The following is a 14485-nucleotide window of genomic DNA, read 5'->3' as shown; positions in this document are numbered from 1 at the left end:
TTGTACACGTGAACACAGTTGTTCAATGTGTCCCGCAGGTAAAGTCTTGGAGGAGTTGCCACAGTTCATCTCAGTTGCTCGTGTCTGTTTATGAAATCCCAAAATGCCATGATGAAGTTGCGATCAGGGCTCTGCGGGGGCCATACCATCTGTTGCAGGACTCCTTGTCTCTGAAGATGGTTCTTTATGACTCTGGCTGTATGTTTGGGACCGTTGTTATGCTGCAGAAGGAATTTGGGACTAATTAGACACCTCCCTGTTGGCGCTGCATGATGGATTAGAATGTTAATAGTAAACCTCACAAGACTCCAAAAACAGTTGGGGAGGCAAACCTGACAGTGAACCACCACAGTGAAACTGCAACCTATTACAAGCTCAAAGTTAGAAATAGCAATACCACCGATACCATTTAGAATACCAGAATAGGGAGGATGGTGTAGGTTTAAGTTTATTATAAAGGCTCTATGGCTTTTCCTATAATACCATGGTGGGCCGGTGACTAGTCAAAATGCCCGGGCTGATTTTTTTTGTCCCAGTCCAGCCCTGGTGGATGTTTCAATCTTTAAATCCCTTGCTTTACAGCCCTAGTGATAAAGAGTATCTCTTCTATCACTTCACAATATATCAGTAATATGCAATGAGTTTAACACGAGCAATAACTAAAGGGGAAAGGTTGCCTACAATAAGTTATTGTAATGCTGAAAAAATATCCACATTCTGATTTCTCTGAACCTAGGGGAAGCTGAAGCAAGGCGAAGGATAAATGAAGTCATCACCTATGGGAGAGCTCAGCGTAAAACTCTCTTGACTTTCTGCTCGATTTATCTGAATATTAATATTCCATTTAACTCTTAGTCCTTGAGATTTATCTGGTTGGCATTTAAGTGACAGGGGTGTTAGTCAGAGGTGAGCATCTTTGAGCGCCCATGCGTCTGCGCATAGATAGAAGGGGAACGTGCACTGATCAGCCAAAATGTTAAAACAAAAGAAACTAGCCTCAATTTTGGTATCTTGCTTCAAACTAAGTTTTAAAAATGCCTTTCCCCTTACAAGTTATCCTTATGTAACACATGCCCAAAGTTAAATGACATCCAGCATCTTTAAAGGCTCAATCAAGAGTGTTCATTTTATTTGGCTCATCCCATTAAAACACAGAACAAATACCATGCTATAACAAACACACTATCTATATATTTACTATATATATATTATAGATATTATAGCTCAGTAACACTAGAGTAAAAATATAACAACAAGTTTTGTTCAGTTAGGGAACGTTGGTGGTTAGCCAATGATTGCACTGAATCGTTTTGCAGTCAGAGACCAATTGCAAGTGGTTCCTGTGCAGGTAACCTGGTGGGAGGGAACATGTCTCCAAACAATTGTCATCCAAATCAAACTGATTGCAATCATTTTCAGACAGATTAAATGGCAAATACAAAGGTTTGCACATGTCTCTTTGCAAAGGAGGACTTGGCTCAACAAGTTGTCAGCCGGTATATGGCAGTCAAAGCAAAGTTACTGAGTACCTGTGTCATTTTGTAGTTAGGTTTCCTTCTTGCAACAACTATGTCACTATTTGTGGAAGAATTTCTGAATTACTGCTTTAAGTCTATGAGGTTCTGGCTGGACTCTGATTGTAAACAGTTTATATAGTGAATTAAAGTGAATCCCAGTGTATGTGGTCACATTTGATCTCTGTATTATCACAAAGAGATTGCATGCACTTGCTAACTTGATGCCATTCAATCACAATCTGACTGATAAAGGACTGACCAAATGTGTTTTGGAAGACAGCAACAGAGTGCGAGTGGTCAGAGACCTGGCACCCATCTTCGCAGTAACCATTTCAAAGGCAAGAATACTGCAATGTCATTGCACACAGGTGCAATAATTTGGTAGTGCTGTGGGCTCAAACACCAGTTTTCCAAGTGTGACTATAGGATTACTCACACTCGAATGGAGGAGTAGCTTATAATAGTCTTGCAATGTGGTAGACATCGTCCAACCCTACGACACATGCCCACTTGGATTCAGTTACAGATCCGGTCATTATCCTGGTGGAACTGCTTATAACAAGAATAGTATGTTTTAATGAGCCTGGGTACCCTTTTGACAGACAATGTTTTACTCAGTTATGGTCCCCTTATGACACGAGTGCTGGTGTTTTATTAATGAGTCCATGTCCCAGGATGAGCGGTTCCTTTTAGCTTTTTGGACCATCACACGACAAGGGTACTAGGTTGTTTTAATTAGCCCTGCTCCCTAGGTAGGAATATATTTACTCACTTTTCGTTTGCCGGGTGAGAAGTGTACCAGTATATTTTTAATGAGCCTCAATACCAAGATGATTAAACATACAATGAGTCAAATCAAGCTTTCGGGCAAAGCTGTTGACAGTTGTAATTACTCCAAACTCTTATGCTCCTGTTTGTCTTCGTCACTAGAAACTTGGCACTACCTCCAATTAATAACATCTTAGTACTTATTGCTGAAATCATTTTGATTTGTAGCACACAAATTGCTTACTTTAGCCGTTGTCAGGTTATTCACATCTAAAATTTCTCTGCGTGATAAGTGAGAAACATGAATTGAAGTTTTAACTTGACTGATTATGAACTAATTTGAAGCTAACATGTGCATAGGTGCTTCACTGTTTGGTTTAATTGACTGTGACTTATCAACGCATGTGAACAAGAGCCAACAAAAAAGGCTGAAATGTTATGCTCAAGTGGTCACATATAGCTTGATGGTCAACATGCTCTTTTCTAAAGACTAAATACTTTAATTTGTTTTGCTGAACCTGAGTAATTACCTCTATGTCAGGATGGTAAATTAAAAAAATGAAAACTTCACAATACATAATCAACTAGATATCCCGCTTTTCCCCTTCGTCTTCACCCTGTCCTGTTATGATAACTTTGTCATACCAGAAAGCTTTTTAGATGTTCTAGGAAAAAAATGTGACATAAAATTTCATGAGCATGACAATCTGCTTCTACTCACTACAGTTCACCATGAGGTGACACTCACACTGTGAATGAACCCACACTCACAGCTGCGTGGTCAAAGTTGCATTAGAAGTGAGGATATAAATAAAATTGCCGATTGCGTATCACGAACCAGCACGACACATCCATCACTAAAGATATTAAGCTATTAATGTAGCCTAGTGTTTGAAAAGCCATTTCCTTGATTGTTTATAAAGGTACTGTGCAAAAGTCCCAAACCCCTCCTCATTGCTTTATTTTTTGGCTTCTACAGAGTCAGACTTTGTTATAATTCTGGTCTTGATGGTAATAAACTGGGTGTTGAGCAGTAGTTTCTAAAAGCCTTTCAAAGTTTCTCTTTGTTTGTTAAACCGACCTATGAATCATTTAAGCGTAAAAAAGGCAACTGTCTCAACGGATGAACCAGTGTTGTCCACATAAAACTGATATTGGGGTTATTACTAAAAAGAAAGTGAAGCATTACTTGTTACTTGTTATTGTTCTTTAAAGTAATGCAGTGAGTATTTAAGTTACATAATTACTCATTGCACTCACAGTAGAATTTAATTTGTCGTTACTTGTTGAATGACTTTTGCATTACTCCGTATCATGACCACTTTCACATAATTACCAAGTATCCTAATGAAAACATGTACAATATAATTAGTGCATACATATGAACACAAAACTAACAACATGGAGCAAAATTGAAAATTAGACCAAAGAGTCTCAAAAGCGATTGTAGTATAGAAGCAGGAACAGGTAGAAATGAATTTTACAATGTTTGGAGCCTAGCTACTCCTCACTTGAAGATCATACTCTGGACATGTCGACATGCACTCAGCCAATTACTCTGTGTTCTTTGCTAGCTTTGTACTAGCATGCTGTCTGTGTGGATTGAAAGAGCTGGTATTGCCATAGCAGTATGACTTGGCTGTTTCTCTCTTGGATGCAGTTTGTACGTCACCATCATGATCTTGTACTGTTGTTCAATAAAGATGAATATAATGTCCATAGCTCCACTCCTCAAAGGTTTCCTTCACCCTGCTACTGAAAATTTCTAATTATTTGGTGTAACGTGCACATAACAGACAACTTAGCAAAGAACCATCTTCTCTTTTGGCATTTTGTCACTAGCTCCATGACACAAAAACATTTAAACTGGGGTGCCATATTTCAATCAGTTTGTTTATTAGCCGTTTATTCTCAGTTGCATTTTGTCAGTGCATTGCTGCCTTTCTTGGAAGGTAGCAATGCATCCATGTATCAGCACCTTATATCACCCGTATGGCATTATTCCATGCCTGGTAGTGGAGGACTAGATCCAAGTGAATGTGAATCATCTTTAAACTAGTTTAAACTTTGCACAACGCTCCTGCTGCTGAAGACAGACTTGTTTGGGTACTTGCCTGTCTATTGCTACAAGACTAATGATATCTGTTTTTAAAACTCTGGCTTGCATAACTGCAGACTGAGTTTTTATGCAAATTAAATAGCACAACCCCAGTTTTATTAGACTCACTAATGTCTATTTGATTGGTCATACTTTGAAGAGCTTTAATAAATACCTGTCTAATCCTCTGCCATCCAAAGTAACATTAGACCGAAACTTAAGATTTATAATACTACTGCAGCGACCTCAATACACTTATTAGCCCAGGCTGTCTTATACTTTATTTGGATGGGGTCTTGTTTCAGTCCCAATAACTTGTATTAATCTAAAATTCTAATCCTAACATCTTATTCTTTGAAATGATCCCCTTTGATCTTCTTTCAAACTCATCTTGTGACATCATGGCCACATATGATATTGCAGCATAGCATATAACACGATCTGGACTGATATATTGCGTCATGACAGCATACATTTGCCTTTGATGATAAGGCTTTTGATAATGGTGATTGTTTGCCTACCAGCAGGGAAGAGACCACCAAAATGAGGCTACCCCTCATTCTAATCACCTCGTGTTTGGCACTGCACTTACTCAAGTCCTTAGCAGTACATCCATCAAGTTTGATGTGGATGGGACGAAGAGATGTCAAGCTAAGCTAAGAACACACATACACAGATAGACGTAAACTGATTTGTTAGTTAGACATTTTTCCCTTGTGCGTGTGCGTGGGTGGAGTTTTCAAGGTGATTTTAATATTTATTACTGCTTTCCTTTGATGCTTGGGAATGTCTCTTCCATCTTTTGTTATATCAGCTTCTTTTTGTCCTTATCTGTCCCTTATTCCCTGTCTACCATTTTCTTCTTATATCCCATCTCTGAAGCAGACTAGTATTTCTCTAGATTGTTTTTTTCTCCGCCTTTCCATTTGCTTTTGGAGCCTTACCCCTCTAACATTTATTGCTGTTTTTTTTCCTTATATATATCATTCCACTGGTACTACCCCCTAGTGCTGTCTCTCCATCCCTGTATATTACTTTCCACATACCCAATTCTTATTTATGATGATAAGTCAGTGAGGTTTACCAAATCATCTGCACTTGACTCACACATACAACAGAAACATAACATAATATTTAGTGTGGAGAACTTCACTTTGGATGTGCAGAGCATACTATTGAAGGACATATTCAAAGTTCTGCTGAACTGAAAGATTTCAAAGTTCAAATTAAGGGGGAAACATTGAAGTGAACATAGAAAAGACAACAGATCCAAAATGATAGGTCAGAGAGCAAATGTTGTGCTAGTCCCTGAACCAGACAGTGAACACTGAAAGTAAAGGGAACTGTCAGGTTGATGGAGTCCCATTGACCCTGGTTAGTCTGTTGGATTTCACAAGCAGCTGACACATACCAGTGGATGAAGATTTCATTCAACTTTGAAGCAGTTTTCCAGTAATTCTAGCAAATCATGAGAGGACTCAGAAGGGAACCAGTGGTCTTCTCGCATAGGTGAGGTTTGATGCTGCTTGACTTTAACTTTAGTCAGGCAGTGGAAGGAAGGCTTTGAGAATGTCCTCAATCCCACAGACACATCCTCCGTAGAAGGAGCAGACTCTAGGGATGAGGGTGATGTCTCACCCATCAGGTGGTATTGAGGCAGTTAAACAACTCCTTAGCAGCAGGACTCCTGGGTGGATGACATTTGTCATGAGTGCCTTAAGGCTCTGGATGTTGTGGGGCTGTCTTGGTTTGGACACCTCTGGAACACTGAGCAATAGGTGCCTCCAAATTGGCAGACTGACAATGGTTCCCCTCTCTAACAATGGAGACTTTAAGGGGATTAAACTATTCAGAATCCCTAAGAAGGTCTACATCAGGGTGCTGGAGAGGAGACTCCGTCTGGTAGTTCAACCTCAGAGTCACGAGGAAAAATGCTGTTTTTGTCCTGGTCATGGTTGTAGACCTTTATCATCTCAAGGATATTTAAGGGTGAGTGGAAGCACAACTATGTGCTTCATGGACTTGGGAAGGTATTCAAGAATGTCTCTCTGAATTCTGCAGGAGGTGTTTCGGAAGTATCACCTCTGTGGATTCTGTACCAGTCGATCATATTGAACAAATGTCAAACTAGTCCTTTATTTTGTTTTTTAACTTCATCAGCTAACAGTATAGTCATAGCTATAGTCAATATTCAAACTGGATCTATAGATTGAAATGTGCGTAGCCTGGTGCAGTTGCAGGCTACCCAAGAAGCATTTTGGGTGCTGGGAAGGTGTTTATGTATTTCCGTTATGCTTCAGATTAACTGCTGTCCGATCATCGCCACTACTGCTGTCAGCCGTGTTCAACCCTGCACTGGCTGCAAACAGACCTGACACACTGAAGCAGATAGGGAAAGAGAAAGGGGGGAGGCGGAATAATGGATAAGCCAGCACACTGACAAAGTGGTGATCCCTACAGCACTGAGTCTGTGTGTGCGTATGCGTGTCTTTGTGTGTATACATTTTTTTTTTCGTTTTCTGAATTCAAGTGGGTCGACAATCCGTTTTCTCCAGAGATGCATCAATCTAACACAAGGTTGCAGTGTCTTTCTTTGACAATCCCCTCCTTTTACTCCTCTCGTCTCCTTTTTCCCCTTTCCTCTCATCACTACTCCCCATCAATCCGCTCATCACAACTGCCCCCTTTCTCTCCCCTTTCAGCCTACCCTCCTCCACCAATTCTCCCCTTCGTTTCTCTTCTCTATTCCCCTGAAATAGTCTCCTCACCAATTTTGTCCCCTCTGTTCCTGCTCTGTCCTCAATGGATGAATGGATCGGGTAGAAAGGATGGATGGATAGGACGGGTGATGGATGAATGGCTGGCTGGTTGGGTAGAGGAGTAAAGACAGAGAGAAATCGGACCCCAGGGACTGTAGATGGGTGTACCTGCTGATGGAAGCTTAAAAAGAACATGACACAGGAGAACTTTAAAAAGAAAAAACAGCCTTTCTTCACTCTGCCCGCTCATGTATTTCAGCCGTTTACAACCATGTCTCTCAATTTTTGTGTTTGAAAGATTTTGTATTATATTTTTAGGAGTCAAACCTGTCAGCCAGCCAGGCAGTCCTGTAGCAAAACAATTTGATATATGCTTTGTGCTGTGCTGCAGCCCTGACACAGCATTTGATAGAATAAATGGGCAAGCATATTAGCTGGGCTTCTTATTCTACCATTTTCATTTATTTTAACACTGTGCTTTTAAATGGTCTTGAAAGGCCTTTTGTGCAGATTAAGTAAGTTGCATCAAGAAGAATGTCTAATTTAACTTGCAAGCTGTCTAGAACACCTTGGCTAAAGACTGTGGTTATGTTATACACATATTATAAGGTCACTACTATTCTATTTAGTGACAATTTAATAGAGATAGTCAACGCAGATCTTTCTGAAGTATCTCAAAAAAGATATTCTGGAAGATTTTTTTGGGTATATATATTTTTTTACAGTTCCACACCACATGAAGCTATTCAATCTCCTCTCTTGTTAAATTAGCCATTACACTTTTTCATGAGACGAGACAGTATTATTATAAAATGTTTACCTTCTATTTTTGGTATGCCATATTCAACTTATGTAGCCATCAATCAAGCAGTTTCAAGTTCCTCTCTCCTTTGAGAGAGCAATATTTTTTTTTCAGATATCCGATCAACCCAGGCGTCTGTTGAGATCACGCTTCTTTGCCTTTATTGCCACAGTATGTTCACATATTATTCCAGCATATTTTGTAGTTCACCATCATTGGGTTTTCCCTTTCACTCTGTATACTTCAGGCAAAGAAGCCATGCAAATACATAACAGATGGTAACAAGCAGAATGCAGTCAAGTACAACGTGCTCAAATGAGCACTGTTTTTTCTCAATATGGCCTGGTAAAAAATGATTAAAAAGCTTAAGAAACTATTGCAGAATCAGATAGAAAACAATTTGCCAGAAATCGAAAACTTTGCTTCCTCAGTGCTACCCTTAAATGTAATTGGTTTTTGCAACTAATCTGGTATAGTACTGGTATAGTACTGGTATAGTACTATAAAGTACTATAAATATCCAGTACTGGTATAGTACTGGATATTTAAGCTAAGCTGGGTTAGTCAACATATATTTACTACAATAATCACCTAAAATTGTCATTACGATCAGGTTTGGTCTAGGTAAATGGTAAATGGCCTGTATTTGTATAGCGCTTTTCTAGTCCCTAAGGACCCCAAAGCACTTTACACAACCAGTCATCCACCCATTCACACACACATTCACACACTGGTGATGGCAAGCTACATTGTAGCCACAGGTACCCTGGGGCGCACTGACAGAGGCGAGGCTGCCAGACACTGGGGCCACCGGGGCCCTCTGACCACCACCAGTAGGGTGGTGTGAAGTGAAGTGAAGTGAAGTGTCTTGCCCAAGGACACAACGACCGAGACTGTCCGAGCCGGGGCTCGAACTGGCAACCTTCCGATTACAAGGCAAACTCCCAACTCTTGAGCCACGATTGCCCCAGGTGCTGAATTGGTTATTCTGTAACCTTGTGTAGCTATGCTAAGCTAGCTTTAATAGCTCACTATAGCTTCCTTTTCACTTTACAGATATGCATAAGGATTGATGTTCTCATCTGCAAAAAACTGATTATATGTGTATGCCAAAATGTGAAGATTTGTTTTTTATATTAACATAGATAAATAACAAGTACCCTGTAAGCTAGCTAACTATACTTCACTCACAGAGCCAATCTGAAACATCATCTGATGAAATGAATCAATTATTTAAATGGATGCAGGCCAAGGTGATGGCTCTGAAAGATCAGGGATGTCTGTGGTGTTCTTCACTGTCATTTGGGAAGAAAGCAACCTTGGCTCAGCAATCTGTCACTTTAGTCCACACCATCAGACTTCTTGCCATGAATTAAACTCCTTCAGACACGCTATTAATTTGTTATCGAATTATATATTCAGAAGCTAATATTAATAGCTGTCTTAACATACGTGTGTGGCTAAACATGGAGATTAGCTGAAATCAGAGAACAGGTTCATAAATAAATTTCAAAGCTAGATCTTTTTCGATCCATGGCGACTAACTATGAAGTTCCAAAGGTGGTGGTGCAAGGGTACCCTTTGTTTTATTTTACTTTTGCAAATGCTCAAGGAAAGTGTTTGCTTCTGTGTTAGGTGTTCCCCTGTTTATTTGCTTTCTGCTTTATTTTGAAACCCACACATCTCTGGTGCTTTGTATGTACTTTTACATGACTTGTCCTTTTTTGCTTTGTCTCCTTGTGCCTGATTGGTTTCAGCTGTATTCCTCATCTGTTACCTCTCCCTTTGTTATCTTGTGTATATACTGTCTAAGTCTCTCCTTATTCTTTGCTGTGTTGTCCACATTGCTGTGTGTCTCCTGTGTACCCAGAGATAGCTGCTATTTGGATTTCTTGGCCGTTGTGAAATTCTTTTGGTCTCTTTTTTTATGTGAGCTTATGGTAATGCGTTTCAGTTTACTCCTCTGCATTCAGGTCTGCAAAACTTCATGACACACAGTGGTTTAAGACAAAGTCTGTTTGTAACATGTGTGGCCTACAAACACACTGACGTAGCTGATTGTCCCATCAAAACTCTTAATTTCTTACATTTAGTGTCTTTCAGGTCATCTAGGCTTCATTACTTTCCCAACAGATCTATGCTTCTCTGCTATGCCACACATATATCTAGATGGATATAAAGGTTGACTGGAAATGTAAATAAAGAATGGAAGTGGAGAAACGTGGTGTTATCCAAAGCTTGGCTCTAAAACTCAATAATTTAATTGCTATGTTTGTTATTAAGGAATGTCAAATTATTCTTTTACTTGAGTGACAATAATACAAGATCAATACATTAATGCATTTTGTCTTCTCAGTGTGGAGTAACTCATTCTGTATCCAACCAGATAGACACACACAGTGAGCATCCCACAGTTAGGCTTGTCCAGGTGTCCCACTGAGTCACGGCCTCAGCATGTATATTTTATGGTAACTCTAGGATGCGTGAGTGTGTGGGGGCAGACCGACATCAGAGTTAGATTGTCTAAACTGTGTAAAGTGGTGTCAGTGTCCACATGGAGTTGTGGAAAACATGTCCTAAGCAACATCCATGTTTGTACCATGGAGACAGTTGCTGGGTTGTGGGTCTGTATATACTGAAAACAATGACAGTCATTTTCTGCAAGCTCAAGCCTGGTTTGACCGCGGTTGACTGCTTTGGTCGTTAACAGTCAAAGTCACTTCTCTCTCAGTTTTTTCTTAGTCAACTTTGTTCTTAATGGGGACTTTTTTTTTCTCTGCCAATCTTGGCAACCTGTACCTGCTTATTGTGACTGCCAAATTTAGATGGACTGCATTTGAATAGTAAATAAAGGAGTTATTGATTGAAACGCCCCGAGTATAAATAAAGATGTGCTTGATGAGGATAAAACTGAAAGGATTTAAACTTTTCTCTCTTTTTTTTTCTGTGACTACCTGTGATATTGTCTGAATTTTAAAGTTTTAAGTCTTTTTTATGAGCTCCGCACCTTGAATGCTTCACCCCAATTCCCCTTGCACAGTTCTCAGGGGAGCTTTTCATCAGCTTGACAGGAAGCTGGCATTAGATGGATTTATTCACTTGCTCGTGCACAAAGTCATTCCAGTGATTATATATTTCTTTACAAGAAACTTTGAAAGATGAGAGAAAAAGTGTATCCTTAAAGAAGATTCTGTGAGCGCTTATAGGAAGACAAGTACATATCAATGAGAGAATAAAAATACACAGGTAAAGTTTTGAAGGTGAACATGAGTAGATACTTGCAGGATATGATATGAGCGCCTGTATGCTTGAGAACGCTGTCTCATGAGCCACTTTAATGGGTGTGAAAATATGCCTGTGACCTTTTGAAATAAAGAGCAGAGAATTTGAATTTCTGTGAATGTGACTCTTCATCAGTGAAACAGAGGATTGCTTTAATGCATTATTTAATTTGGAAACTGGTAACAGAGTGGCAACAAAATTCATTCCATCTTTGTGCAAACACTTGGAAGAATTTGCTTTAATCAATATTTATTTTGGAAGAATTCACTGCACTTGAGAGAAACTTTAAATTAGCACGACCTTAAAAGATTTAGCTCATTTCATCTGGGGAAATCTCATCATGTTCATCTGCCACTTTAGCTTACAACCCAGGCTGTTTACTGTTTCATACTGTTTAATTTTTATTATTTGAGGGGGAAATCAGGCTGACAGGTAGAAAGGAGGAGGCAAATTAGAGGAGACAGGGAAGAGGAGAGATGGTGGGTAGAGAGAGACTGAGAAACTGAGGTGCCCCGTGGAGAACAAATGGCTGGTTAGTAATATATGAGGGGCATCAGCTTACACTGAAGGATAAAAAGGCAGTGAGGCAGGGGATACACATCTGTCATCTGCTGTTCACACACACACATGCACACCCTCATGCACCAGCTGGGAGAGTGTGATGTAACTAGTGACTATTGTCCCATGGCTCAATCCTCTTTCTCGGTTGCTAACCTGAAATCCACCCTTAGAAAAAAGCTTCAGAGCGGTAAAAGGCATGGACATCGTGGCCCGTCACCTTCTCGACAACAACGGCAAAATCGGAAAATGCTTAAACTTCGTGAAACTCTAAATTATGTGTAAGAGCAGTTGTATTGGACTAGGTCACTTACTCTTTGAGTGTCCAGATAGTTATGCTGGCCATTGCTGCACAAGAGACTTGCAATTAAAACACATACAGTTTATGAATATGTCTAGACACATCATTTGGTTTTAGGGAGAAAATATTTTCTGAGTTAACTAATAAAGCATTCAAAGCCTGCCTGGAAGCCATGACACAGCTTGAGATCCGGGGAAATATGTGTATTTTTCAAGAAATGAACAGGACTGTGGATGATGTAGGCATAAAAAATATTTGGGTTACAGAAGATGATTCTTCTGTGCCAAAGTCTTTTGCTTTAAATATCTAGCTATCTAACCCATAAAAGTAATATTATACACTATTACTTGTGTGCAGTAAAAATTTCCCATGAAATATTGAAAAAAATGGGAAATTAAAGCAGCAATTGTGTTTTATCAATATGATATAGAGAGATAATACATTTAAATTTAACTAACATATGAACCCAGAACAACTTCATTGTATCTTAAGATTGAGTTTCGTACCACTTTTATACCATTTTCTTTGAAGTTGATGAATTGAAAGTCCACAAATTTAATGTAGTAATTTTGGCTCGGGAGAAAGAGTGATTTATGTATCTCACAGAGTTTAAGTGTGTGCATGACAGTTACAAACCACTAAGTCAGAGGAACCTATATCTTGCAGAAGCAACCTACTGATTTGGAAAATGACAAGCTGGCTCTGGTATTTGATAAGGTGTTTCACTTTACACACTGTGCTCTGAAACCCATGTTTTCTGTAGCGTCATGCAGTAATTGTTTTTCACTGAGTTGAGCAGTGAGCATTTACATATGCTTTGACCGCTTCTTTAAGTGCAAAAAAACACAAGCATTGTGCTGTATTGCTAGTGATGTATAAATGGCTTTACCTTCCTAAGGAGCAAAAATCAATAAATAAAGCTTTTTTCGAAACTTTACTATTTCAATATAGTAAAGTGAGCGATGTCAGTGAGTGATACTGGAGTGATGTCACTTCCAGCACCGACATCCTCCTCCTGAGACAAATGGAATGCGGCAACAGTACATCTGAAGACCATTAGCAGAGTCAAAAAATTGTGTAAATTTATGTTGAGTTAGCCACACACCACAAAATATGAGCCATTTGCTCAACCTACCAGTCCGCGTAGGGTGTACTGCTTTCTATATTGAAGAACACATAGATGGTAGTGGTAGTTGGATGAGACAGCTTGGGAGTCAGTACCACGACAACAGTAACCAACTACTGGTACTAAGCTAGCTAGGCTAACTTGATATTAGCATTCCAATGCTAGTGATTAGCAATCATTTCACTGTAACCGCAAATGGTAATAAATGTAAGTGTGAATACTGAAACTTGTGTTTCTGCTCTGTTTCAGCTAGCATGTTCTCTTTCTTTTTCTGAATGTTTGTGAGGTTGTGCATAATTATTTACTGGTTATGTTCTGGAGCTCTGTGGAAATACCAGAGGCAGCTGGTGATGCTAACATTTCACCTTTGTCTTTAATCTGCCATTAGCAAAGCAATAAAAAGAAGAGCAACAGTTATTTACTATGCCAACTTATTTAAAGCACACATAAAAGAGATTGAGAAAGAAAAGTGATTGAGTATTTAGATCTTTAAATATTCTTTCATTTTATATTCATCTTTTCATTTCAAAGTCATCTCAGTTTGCAACGTTTTTCCTTCACCTCGTCCACGGGATTTAGTCAGCTTAATATAAAAATGAGTTAAACACATTATTGTAACATCATCTAAACTGAACATTTGCTACATACTTTTTAACTAAAACGTAAGTGGCGGCACACGGTGTGCGCTATGCGTTAGTGCTGCTCCAATATAATAGTACAAGTTAATCCAGTGTATTCAGTTTCAATTACTTTAGAAAGGAAATAAAGTTAGAATATTAGGTTTACCACGCTAAATTTATTTAATTTCAGCATTTCAATTTTTAGTTTACCTTAATACGCTGCTGTAGATAGTCTGCTGACACGGAACATGATTGAATATTAATTGCTTAATTGTACCATGCAGTGTGGCTGTCTGAGAGCATCTGTGTTGTTGTGTTTTTGCATTCATTTATTAAGGTTTAATATGTTTCTGTTTCCTAAAGCTATTAAGACTTTGAGATTATCACCTGTACCATGACCAGATTCCGTTTTTGAGGAACTATAGAGTAAGACAGTTTGAGTAGGCATCAATCTATTAAGTAGGCCTTGAATAGATCTTTTCTTGAGTGAGTGATGTGGTTGGATTTTTACAGTATGGACAAAGAAAACATTCATGACAAACTGGAAATCTGATATTTTTAGCAGAAAGATGCGCTAATATGAACTATTTGTGTTAACAGGCAAATAGTTCCCATTTGGGAGCTTCATTCTACATGAAAATACAACACACCACA

General features: G+C 39.0%; 1 protein-coding gene across 1 annotated transcript in view; it reads left to right on the top strand.

The window, feature by feature from the left end:
• Positions 1–14485, top strand: part of LOC146512705 (protocadherin-15-like) — a 231453-nt gene that overhangs the window by 30313 nt on the left and 186655 nt on the right. The gene's annotated exons all lie outside the window — the stretch shown is intronic.

Source organism: Neolamprologus multifasciatus, chromosome 8 (assembly GCF_963576455.1).
Source record: "Neolamprologus multifasciatus chromosome 8, fNeoMul1.2, whole genome shotgun sequence".
Lineage (NCBI taxonomy): Eukaryota > Metazoa > Chordata > Actinopteri > Cichliformes > Cichlidae > Neolamprologus > Neolamprologus multifasciatus.
The sequence above is the reverse complement of the archived record's forward strand: the minus strand, read 5'-3'. Positions and strand labels throughout refer to the sequence as shown.